The 12,642-nt window shown below is 35.0% G+C and overlaps 1 long non-coding RNA gene across 1 annotated transcript; it reads left to right on the forward strand.

Annotated features, from left to right (window-relative positions):
• Nucleotides 1-7,471: 7,471 nt before the first annotated feature.
• Nucleotides 7,472-10,600, forward strand: LOC107636874 (uncharacterized). Its single transcript, XR_001619364.3, has 2 exons — nt 7,472-8,206; nt 8,342-10,600. It is a non-coding gene; the product is annotated as an uncharacterized LOC107636874 (long non-coding RNA).
• Nucleotides 10,601-12,642: the final 2,042 nt, after the last annotated feature.

Raw genomic sequence — 12,642 nt, forward strand, 5'->3', positions numbered from 1 at the left:
ATAGTCATCTTCCTCTCCATTCACATTCCAAAACTTTCTCCTCAGCGTCTTCATCCACCGAATTCTTCCATCATCAACACCTTTGAGACTTCTATCACTCTCGTCGTCGTCAATCATCGCTATTCCCGTACTGTCCCTTCTCTTCCCCTCTTTTACGAGGACAAACCCTAATCCTTCTTCAACGATTTTTTCTTCCCTTTAAACCTAACACCGATTTGTTTATGCTTTCACTTGATGGTTTCTCTTCTCATCGCTTCTTCAGGTATTTTTTACATGAGTGAGAAACAGGAAGCAAAGCATCGGGATCATTCTATCTTTTGGTTGTTGCTTGCGTGGTTACTTTTTATTATTTTTTTAATATCTCTTGCTTTGGATTGTGGGTGTCCATGGAATTCGCGTTGGTGGTCCCGCCCTGTACCCGAATTCGCGTTGAGTTCTAAGTTTGTTGATCTTTCTTTGGGTTCCTTTGATTGCGAATCCACTTGATTTAAAAACTCCAAAATTTTTTTAATTGTTGTTTATCTTGGAAGATTTACTATACAGAGGTGCTCCCCTTGAAAAATATTGTTAGTATCTTTGATAGAAATCTAAGAATCGCTGGTTAAATTATTTGGTGTGGTTTATTTGGTTTGGAGTTTGTGCTGTGATAATTAGGAATTGGTAACTGATTAATGTTGGTGCATCTGTTTTTTTGGATTTTCTGAAATTGTATGATAAAATCATTGTCCACTATTTATCATTTATTTTGAATTCATCGTGCTTGATTTGTGATATGTAATTTAGAATTTTTCTTGCATTTTGCTTGGTTTCACAGATGCTGTGAAACAATTAGCTGCTGTTATTTGTTGGCTGTTATTTTGGTGCTATGAATTTTCTATTTTATCTTGAGATTATGTTTAGGTGATGAACTTAATTCCAGGGAGAGGTGAGAAAGTATTTAAAAAATTGGAATAGTTTCTCTAGTTAAAATTTAGGTGTTGCTACTTTGTTGATTGAATCCGTGCACAGGTCAATTCAACTAATTGACTTATTGTTCTTTCTTATAATTGAACTAATCTGTCATGTCAGAGTTGTTTGCATCAGTTGACCTATTCTGTTAGTTACATATTAGAATGGAACCAAATAAAAATGGCACATTATAAAGGTTTAGGTGGAAGGTTCAAATCAGTGGTGTGTTGCAACATGGGTTAAAGAAATTTATCTAAAATTTATAGAGGGAAAATTCGTCGGTAACTGGTAAAAATCCGTCTGTAATTTTTCGACGGAAAAAATCCGTCGGTAAATAATTTTCGACGGGACTTTTACAGAGGGACAAAATCCGTCGGTAATTTTGTCGGTAACCAAAAATTCGTCTGTAATAAAGACTAAATCCGTCTGTAAATCTGTCTGTATTAATTCATTTTCTAGTTGTGCCATTTTATTCAAAAACTAACACAATGACAGCCCCAAATCAGCCTCATTATCACAGTTTGGACAGCATAAACATGACCAAATCACAAGTTTAATCACATATAATAATATATCAACAAAATTCAATATAGAGTCAATCAATAATCAATCATAACAACTATTCACTTATCCAACACAAATTTAATTGGTGAGAATTTATTGAAACCCTATCTCCGTATGAAATTAAAATACTCGAGGCTACGGAGAAGCTTTCTGACCGAGCGGCCAAAGAAAAAAATGTCAGAAATCGTTTGTGCCTCCTAAAACTCCAATTGACCGTGAACTCGAGGAAAAGAGGGTCTACGTCACCATCAATTTCTACTAGACAAAAATAACACTAACATGTAAAAAAAAAGGATACAAATACTTTTATTGAATTATATTTTTTATTGAAATTACGAATTGCAGAAAATTGAAGCCGAAATTTTAGTGAGAGTTACTATTTTCTTGCATGCAAGCTTCGGACTTTCTCTTTCTTATTTCCTTTCTTTTGTTTCGGTGGTGACAATAAAGAAGTGAAGAATGATGAAAGGTGATCAATGGAATAAAAGATATATGTGTCACATTATGTAGGAAAAATAGACAAAAGTACACTCAAATTTTCACACGGTGGATAGATGTACTTCTTAATTTTTTAATGAGTCATTTGCACACACGAATATAAAATTTCATTGTCAATTGTACCTTTCCATGACCTGAGTAATTTTTTCGGCAGTGGTGGAGGCCAGGTGGCACCGTATTGTTTGATGTGGCCAATTTGGGGTGACATAGTGAAAAATAAAAATATTACATTCTAAAATTTGTTGAAATATTTATAAGAAAATGGCATAATGGAACCACTGTTCATCCTTTTCCTTCTACAATTCCTTTGAACCCTAACACAGGTGGAAAAAACCAACCAAAATTATAATCAAACTCATAAGCCAACATCTCCCAATCCTGCTCCAACAACCCAATCAATGCCACAACCTGAAATCCCAAACGTCAACCGAAATACGACCCAGCAGCAAAGGGAAGCAGAAGTCCCACCTCCTAATGGTTCCAACAAGAAGGTCAGAATGAAGTGCCCACCCAACAATCTTAGAACAGTCAGAAAAACAGAAGAGTATCGTATAAGAAGCCAGCACCGACTGGTCAAAGGTTTGGGCAAGGAGGAAGGAATGAGGCACCAAAGATCTTTGTTTCTCGTGTGGAGCCTGATTCCTCTGATTCAACAACAAAATTAGAATTCACATACCTCAACGAATCTTCCAGAGTTCCACTCTTTAGCAGATTCAAGCACCAATGCGTCAAGTCCATGTAGACACTTGCCATTATTGTAGTTAAACTTTTTTTTCTTCCTATTTTTTAAGGCAGAAGTTGAGCCACCACAACTACTGGCACAAGCATGAGGTGTATTCTTCCTTTGTTGAGAGGTGTGACATTTTGATACATTAGAGTTTACAAACTCCTATTACGATAGACAGGAAGAAGATGTACAGAGAAAAATGAAGAGAACGAAGGAAGAATTTTGTTCCACCCTGTGTTAGGGTTTGAAGAAATTGGAGAAGGAAGAGGATGAACAATGGTTCCATTGTGCCCTTTTCTTATATTTATTTCAATAAATTTAATAATGTAAGAATTCTATTTTCCATTCAAATTGGCCACATCACACAATACCGTGTCACGTGGCCTCCACTACCACCAAAAAAATTACTTAGACCACAAAAGGGTAGAATTGACAACGAAATTTTATATTCATGTATGCAAATGACTCATTAAAAAATTCAAGAGTACATCTATCCACCGTATAAAATTTCGGGTGTACTTTTATCTATTTTTCCCATTATGTATATATGCTTATACATAATCAAGCCACGTTTGACTTTTCTTTGATTTTTTTTCCTTTATGGCTTCGGCCATTAATAATAATAATAATAATAATAATAATAATAATAATAATAATAATAATAATAATAATAATAATAAGTTTAATTTTGCTTATTAAAATAGATTTTAATAAATAATTTAAATTAATAAAATAAATCATAATTAATTTAAACTTTAATAATTATAAAATTAATTTAATTATTTTTAGTAAATTAGTTTCTAAAAATAAGAGGTTTCAATTAATAAAATAAATTATAATTTATTTATGTTTATATTTTAAAAAATGTGGGTCGTTATACTACCCGTCCTAATAATAATAATAATAATAATAATAATAATAATAATAATAATAATTAGTAAAATGATTAATAATATTGTATCATATTTAAATTTTTATTTTAATTTATATTATGTATGTAATGATGATTATATAAATTTTAAAATTTAATTTTATTTGTTGGATTTTAATAATTATAGAGACAGGTAGGGGCGAGGTGGATATCCACAAGAGCGGGTTAGGTTTTAACATTTTACTTTCCGCGGGTAGAAGCGGGGCGGATTCGATGTGAATTATTGTAGGGTGGAACGGGGTTGGATAGGGTAAAAACCCGCCCAGACCCGCCCTATTGCCACCCCTAGAAAAGGGTCTGACCAGGTGGCTTGGAGCCAAACATAAGATGAGACTTTTAGCCTTAAAACCAAGGTTCTAAAAATTGGTTCGATGTGAACTACTGAAAAAATTGATTTGGATAGAAGGCAAAATCGGAAGTTTGCAAAATCGGCATTAGATCGCCAAACTGATCGAGAACCGGTCAATCGAATCCAACTGTGAACCGGCCAATTTTTAGGATTTTTCCCGAAACGGTGCCGTTTTCATTGTGGAACCCTAACCATTACTCAACTCTTTACTCCACAGTCCACAAATGCGCAGCTCCCAGTCCCAGCACTCCCTCGAGCTTCTCCAGTTCTTCTTCCTCTCATCGTCATCGAAGCCACTGGTGCAACTTTCGTTCAGCCACCGCCGCCGTTGCAACTTTGAGCGTGAAGTCATCGGCGCAACTTCCATCCAGCCACCACCGTTGGAGCTTCAAAAATCGAAGCCACCATCGTCAGTCTAGCCTCCTGCCTCCATCGTGCAGCCACTTCTCGCCGACGCCAGCTTTATTCCATTGCATCAGCCACTGTCCTCCCCTGCTCTGCTCTGTTCTAGCTTCTAGCCCTATGTATGCATGTTGGTTGTTGCATGTCGTCCGTGGTTATCTCTACATCTTAGTTTCACTTGAGTCTCATCTCAGTCACATTGCTGGCATCTCGTGGTTCATTTGTCTCGTCGTCGATGGCAGAAGCAACTCGTGGGGTTGTCTCTTGCTTCATCACCTTTCGTAGGGTGGCCGCCGACTCACCGTCGACCGTTGGTGAGTCCCTACACTATCGCTTCCTGTACTCTCTTTTTCAGATTTTTCTTCTCTCTGTATTTTTGCATGTTGCTAAGTTTCTCATCAATAAATTTGCCTTATTACTGATCAAAATATTACTATAAATTAGACTATAAGTAGGATTTGTTAAATTTGTAGTTTTTTGAATTTGTACTGCTGATGTTACTGATTCATTGTTCCTTCAGTGTTTTTTTTTGTTGTTTATCGTTGTGATGAACTTTGTTAAATTAGGTTGAAAACTGTTAATCTTTTTTCATTTTTTGTTATTCTAACTTTTGTTCTTATTAAAAAATTTGCAAACTCAGAAGATGCAATTTAGTATTATGGCTGATTTGGATTTGCTGAGAAAGATTCAAGATTTATTGTCCCTCTCTTGGGTTGAATGAAGTTTTGTTAAAATTAAAAGATTGTCTCTGAGCAATTACAACGTGCATTATTATTATTACACACAGAAACTAATTCAACATTGCCATTACATTTTGGCGAATGTATCTTTGCTGTAAAGAAAAAATACTGTCCAGGTTTTAACGTTGTCATTCTTAGTTAATTATGCTTAGATTGTAATTGTCTTGATGATTTATTAATTTGTTACGGATAATAGTATCAGTCACAAGTTTCATGTTATTTTGAATAATTTGTCATTTCATATTTGGATATTTTTTTGTTATTTAATTTTTGAATTTGTACTTTTATCAGAATATAAGACTTTGATTGATATTTCATGTAATGCTTTAAATTTGGAAGATATTTTAAGGTTTATGTTATACTATTATTATGTTTTATGATGTTTATTTATAATCTATTTATTATTTTATTATAAAATGATTTTTTCAGTTGAATTACGGTTAGACCTGTTGAATCAATAAACTAGTAAATCAATGACTAGAACGGTTTGATGACCGGTCTGATTTTCAGAACCTTGCTTAAAACAACCTACCAATCCGTGCTTGGTAATTTTGAACCTCCTAGCCAAGACATGGAGGTGGAGAGGCTCAAAAAATATCAAATCTTTCATTTGGCTTGTTGCGCATGAAGCCATTCTTACAAATATCGAGAGAAGAAGAAGACATCTATCAAATTTAGCTACCTTCCCAAGATGCACCGAGTATAATGAAACTACTCGCCATGTCATTTGTGATTATTCATTTGCAAAATGTGTTTGGCAATTCATGAGTCTTCATGAAGCAATCCGTGACTTCTTTAAATTAGACCTAAGAGATTGGATGATAAACAATTTGTCCAGTAATTATGATTGACCAGTTTTATTTGGGCTAACAATCCCTTCTCTTTGGTACCATAGAAACTGCTTTGGTTTTTAAGGAAATATTATTTTTCCAGTTGTAGCCTCTGAATCGACTAAAGCTTATAGTATTAAAATTCTGAATGTTATAAGTTGTTTTATCGATTTTTAGTAAATTGAAAGTGGTTCGATATCTAGTGGTTTGGGAACGAAACATACTCTTTTATGATTACCAGTTTTCAAAAGTGCATCAAAGGACCTATTTTATTGAACAAAATAAAAGAAAATCTGAAAGATCAACAAAATAAATTTTAAAAATAAATTGACTGAATTTGAAATAAATTGCACTGAATTTAAATGAAACAGTAAAATGCCTTCGATTAGATCAAAGGATTTTTGAAATTGAAAATACTGAAACTTAGGATTAAACAAAAAAGATAAACGTGCTCAAAAGGTAAACTTGCAGAGAAAGTAAAGATTATAAGAAACATAAATGAAATTTAAAGACGTGGAAGGAACCCTATAGAAAAGTAACTAGAATGCAGACTCAGTAAGTGGTTGGAATATGAGTGTACTTGAGTATTTTTTCTGAAGCAAAGTTCCAATCTCTTCTTCATCGATCTTTCATCTATTTATTAAAATCTTCGACCAATCAGGTTCAAGAGAGTAACTTCTACGTGTGCTAATCTTCGAGTAACTGTTCCTGCTCTTTCTACACAACGTGAATAACCGCTAAAAAATCAACTCTAGAGAACCTTTATTCCTCAATTGAATCCATGGCTCCTGCTTCTTGTTCTTTGACAAATCTTTCTCGATACAACCCCTATACCTTGAAATAAAAATCCAAGCACAGTATTTCTCGAAATCAAATATTTTCGATCAACAAATTGTCCTCTTAGAACTAATATATTTTTTAATATCATTTAAAAATAAAACACTTAATCCTATTTCAATTTAACTTCACCACTATAATCAATAAATTTGTTTTAAATGATATTTATTAATTTTCATTTATTTGCACCTACTATGGCATGTTTCCCATTACTAATTGTTTCTCTTTCTTACCCTTCACCTTCTCAAAGAAGCATTACTTAATTCTTTTTATTTTCTTTTGGGAAAATTCCCATCATTTACAATGGTAAAAATTTTTTATATATAAATTAGATAATTTTTTATTATAATTTAAAATTTTAATAATTGAATGATAATAAAAATTTTACATGCTTCAATTTGAGTAGTTAAATTTTTAACTTTATTTTATAATTTAAAAAAAAATTAATTTAATTATCTCTAATTATTAAATTAAAATATTTACTTAAAAATAATTTATAAATTAATAATTAAATAATATTTTATAAATATTAATATTAAATTAAAATTAATTTTCAATTACTCTATCACCCTAGTTTTATTAAAATTACTAAATTACCTAAAATTCCCAACCTATACACAAAATCCTAATTCCCAAATTAAAAATTCCAACTCTCAATTACAAACAAAACCCTATCCCCTTTACTACACTGCCTCACCGCCACTCACCCACCGTCATCCCCTTTCCTTCTTTTTCCTAAATTTATACACCAGAACATAACACACACACGGTAGAGAGAGGAGAGAGCACGGAGAGGAGATCCGAGAGAGGGAGGGTACCACGCCGCCACCAGTCATCGTCGCGCCACCGTCGCCGCACGTCGCTGCCACTGTCAAGGTTGCTGTCGCCGCCGTCCTGTGTTGCAACCGCGTCGCCATTAAAGAAGAGGAGAGCGAGGGACTCGCGAAGCAAACGCCGTCGAGCCGAGTCCAGAGGAGAGGGGTGCGATTCGCAGGCGAGATGGAAAGAGACAGTCACGAAGAGAGGAGCGCCGCCGTTGTTGTCGCGGTGTGTGGGCTTCGCGAAGAAAGAGGGACGAACGCGAAGGGGGAGTCTGGTTCACGCTGTCGTGCCTCCACCGCCGCCAGGTTCGTCGCCGTTGCCGTTCGTTCTAGCCGCCGCTGCTGTCGTTGGAGTTGCCGAGAAGGGGAGCCCGATACGAGAGGAACAGTGCACAAGGAAGAGGGAGAGAGGTCCGATGCTGAGCTGGTTCCTACCACCGCTGTTCTGCCACGCTGCTGCTAGGGCCAGCCACCATCTCCGAGCTCGCCGCCATCGCTCAGGTCACCGGAATCAACTGTTGGAGCTGCGGCTGTGTTGTACTTAGTTCCTTTGGGTACAGTAAGTTATCTTTGCTCTGAAAATTCGTTAAATCGTTGATTTCGTTATACGTTTCTAAGGTTCTTGCGACAATGCCTTAGGATTGAATCCCGGTTATTGCATGTTGGTGATTTTAACTTGCTGTTGTGGCTGCAGATATAGTGGAGCTGTGGTTGCAGCTGCCGCTGAGTGCGGGCTGAGAGAAAATGGTTTCTTTGACGCGTTTGGTTTTACGAGTTTCAGCGAGCTGAGGTATGGGCGATTTCTTAAACTCATTTTACTTTCAAGAATTGTTATAAGTCTATATTAATATGAAAAATATATTTTTATGATTTCGTAAGTTTTATGAATTGAGTTGCCTTGAATGAATGTAAATGCTAGTTTGAATGGTTTATTGATTGATTAAAGATGTTTAGTCGGATTTTGTACTTGGATTAAGGCTATTATGATGATGATTGGACTGTAGCTGTTTTTGATTATTGAGTTGCAAAGTTGGTTTGATTAAATACTATGTAAAATAATTTTCTTGATTTGGGGTTTAATTTGACATTAAAAATGAATTGGCGAATGAAATGATTTGAGATATTGGAATGTGTTTTGTTGATTTATCGGAAATGAATGAGAATTTGAAAATGATTTGAATGATTGACTTGTGTTCGGTTTGGTTTGGTTTGGTTAGGACCCGAAAAGGGTGGCAAAGTTCGAATTTTATGGGAGGTGTTGCTGAAATTTTTATGAGAATTTTTGGAAGTTTTATTTTTGGTTAATTGGGATTTGAAGAATTGTTTTATTTGAACTTGATTTGACTAAAGAAAAGAGTATGGTTTGAGACATTTGGTTGAATAAAAAAATGATTATTAAATTGCTTTTCAACAGAATGAATTTGGTTTGGTTAATGACAAAGAGGATTATGTTTTCGTGTATTTGATTGAACGAAAATGAATTAATACGAATTAGAGAATCATGATTCAAGGATTTTGATGAATTTAAAGAAATGAGATTGGTTGTCTCTCTCTTAAAGCTTAGAGGTTTTCCCGTGAAATTTGATTAATTGAATCTTGACTTAAGGTAAATTAATTTGATTTAATATTTAATCTTTTGGGTTGAAGTTGATTTGAGACTTTCGTTTTGGTGAAAATGAGTTTTATAAAAGAGAAATAGATTTGAATTGTGTTTAAAGAGTGATTTTGATATTTGAAACACATGGGCAGTACGCAAGGGTTGTGGTTTAGTCCGACTTGCTCAAGGTCAAGATTTTTAAAAGAATATGGTTTTGAATGTGATTACTGACTGGCAAGGATCATGGTGGTGTACCGTTTGTCCAGTGTTGAGTATATTGATTAAGATGGATTGTGGATATAACTTATTGTATATGATTTATACGCCTGACAAGGATCGTGGTGGTGTACCGCTTGTCTAGTGTCGCGATGGACGTGGGGATCGTGGTTGTTTACCGCTCACGGGTTGTGAAACTGTTTGTAGGGGTTGTGGTTATTTACCGCCCACAGGTTTTTGTTTCTTTTTCAATTGAGAACGTCTGTAGGGATCGAGGTAGTTTATCGCCCGCAGATAGTGGGGATCGTGGTACTGTACCGCTTACCAGTTTTAAAGAGGACGATATCCGAGTTAGCTACCGGATGTGTCAGGTTCTGGCAAAGTAACCGACACGTGAACTCACGGCCAGTAGGACAGGCATGAATCATGTTGCATTGTGTGTTTTGTTTGGGTGTGCTTAAGTGTTTTGGTTTGCCTATCTGATGAATTCTGTTCAATTAGTAACTATGATACTTGCTGTAACTGTTCTTTATATGTGTTTGTCTTGAATTTGTTTTTGTGATTGATTCTGTTTGGGATTGAGTTTCGATGGTGAATTGTTTTGAATTGGGCCGGAGGCCGAGGTGATTTGATTAGGGCCAGAGGCCGAGATTTGATTATATATTTGGCCGGAGGCCATGATTGGTTGTGTTTGGGCTGGAGGCCATGAATGATTGAATTAGTGGTAAGTTTTGGTTAAAATGTTATTTTGCTTGAAATTTTTGTAAGAAAAATACGAATCTTAGATTTGAATAATAAACTGATAATCACTGCGTTTTGAAAATTGTTTTATTTAAAATATCTTCTTACGACAATTCTTAAAAACCACTTACTGATAATCCTTTTGAGGACGTCTTTTCAGGACGGACGAGGAAGTTGATGAAGTTTTTTTTTGATAAGTCCTTAGCTGTACCGTTTCTGTTTGTACATATATTCGTCATAGTTTTTCCTCGCCTTTGTCATTATAATTTTGTAAGAGGGATAAGAGTTGTATGATATGTATGTATCTAACATTTGTAAGTTACTTGTATAAGAAGTTTTGTATATATGTATATGCATATTTGTTATCAAATAAAAAGAATTTTCACTTTCTCAAAGAAATAGCGATCTGGTATTCGAGTTAAACGCTCATATTTTATTATTATTAAGTGTAGAAGTCGTCGTAATATCCGAGCTATTAGAGTGGCGTAGCCGGGAGCGTGACATTCTGATAGTGAAGGTGTTACAAAATGCACTCTCTAACTGTGCCCAAGTCGCCATGGAATTAGGTTTGAGATTTGAAAACTAAGTAAAAACATTTTTCGTCAACGAAGAAGGAAAGAACTTCATTTTCAAATTCTCATCATTGGCCAAATTGCCTATCTCAACCAAATATCAAGCAATATGCTTAGTAGTCGATTCACCAACTTCTCCAACAAATTTTGTAACTATTTTAGGATTTTTTACCCCTCGAGACACCTCTGCAATTTGAACAACAGTAGGAAAAACAGAGACAAAATAAGATCGATTCATAAAACCCACATTAAATCCAACCATATAGAGCACATCCTCAATAATTCTCATGATTTGATAACATTCACCACCTTGATTGGCTTGTAATCAAGCCAACACATCATCAACATTTTGGCCACAACGAACCATTCGAGGATTTTTCCTGCCTAAAAGTGTATCATCATTTTCATTTTTAAGCAAATTTTCAATGCCTTCATAGTTTCCTTTCATATTTTGCCTAGCAAGACGTTCAAACTTTATTTCATGATCTACTATCATAGGGTTCAAAATTGTAATCATTTGTTGGGTTAATAAGTTGACCAAATCATGATGATTTTCATTGACGTGTTGACGAAAAGCCACCATCGAATTAGAAGCATTCGATGTAGAACTCACATAATAATCTTGAAAATACTCGGGATGTTGCTGCAATGGTTGAACATTATTTGTCCCAACTTTGCTTCCAAATCAAATAGGAGGAGCAAAACCACCTATTGGCGGTGTGTAACCTGTTAGAAGGCCATAAGGAGGCCAACCAATAGTTACTGGGGGTTGAGTTTGTAATATGTTACTATGTGGGCGGATTTTATGCTCATTATTCCCTATCTGGGAACTAGTGACCACCAAACTCTCATTCAACGTATTTCCTTGTGGACGTGAAGTCGAAGATTTTGCAACTATAGGCACACTGTCATTTACAGATGAACCACCATTAATATTCAAAACTTCGTCTACCATGCGTACAATTCTTCCACTTCTTAATTGCATGGCAACACACAATCATTTGACACAGTTAAATTTTCAAACTGTCCCCCTGGGTGTGCCAATTTGTTTTATCGATTTTTAGCAAATCGAAAGTGGTTCGATATCTAGTGGCCTGGGAGCGAAACCTACTTCTTTGTGAGCACTAGTTTTCTAAAGTGAATCAAAGGACCTTTTCGATTGAACAAAATAAAAGGAAATTTGAAAGATCAACAAAATAAATTTTGAAAATAAATTGACTAAATTTAAAATAAATTGCATTGAATTTAAATGAAACAGTAAAATGCCTTCGATTAGATCAAATGACTTTTGAAATTGAAAATACTGTATTGAAACTTAGGATTAAACAAAAAAGATAAACGTGCTCAAAAGGTAAACTTGCAGAGAAAGTAAAGATTATAAGAAACATAAATGAAATTTAAAGACGTGGAAGGAACCTATAGAAAATTAACTAGAACGCAGACTCAGTAAGTCGTTGGGATATGAGTGTACTTGAGTATTTTTTGTGAAGCAAAATTCCAACCTCTTCTTCATCGATCTTTCATCTATTTATTAAAGTCTTCGACCAATCAGGTTCAAGAGAGTAACTTCTGCGTGTGCTAATCTTCGAGTAACCGTTCCTGCTCTTTCTACACAATGTGAGTAACCGCTAAAAAATCAACTCCAGAGAATCTTTATTCCTTGATTGAATCTATCAACCGGCTCCTGCTTCTTGTTCCTTGACAAACCTTTCTTGATACAACCCCATACCTTGAAATAAAAATTCATTACATTTTGAGCACGATATTTTTCGAAACCAAACATTTTTTATCAACAAAAGTAATATTCTTCCCAATAGATTCTTAAGAGAGGAAGCTCGGTAGATTTAGTGAATTTTCCCTTTAGAAGAT

The sequence above is a fragment of the Arachis ipaensis genome, chromosome B1 (genome assembly GCF_059453495.1).
Source record: "Arachis ipaensis isolate K30076 ecotype BB chromosome B1, ASM5945349v1, whole genome shotgun sequence".
NCBI lineage: Eukaryota > Viridiplantae > Streptophyta > Magnoliopsida > Fabales > Fabaceae > Arachis > Arachis ipaensis.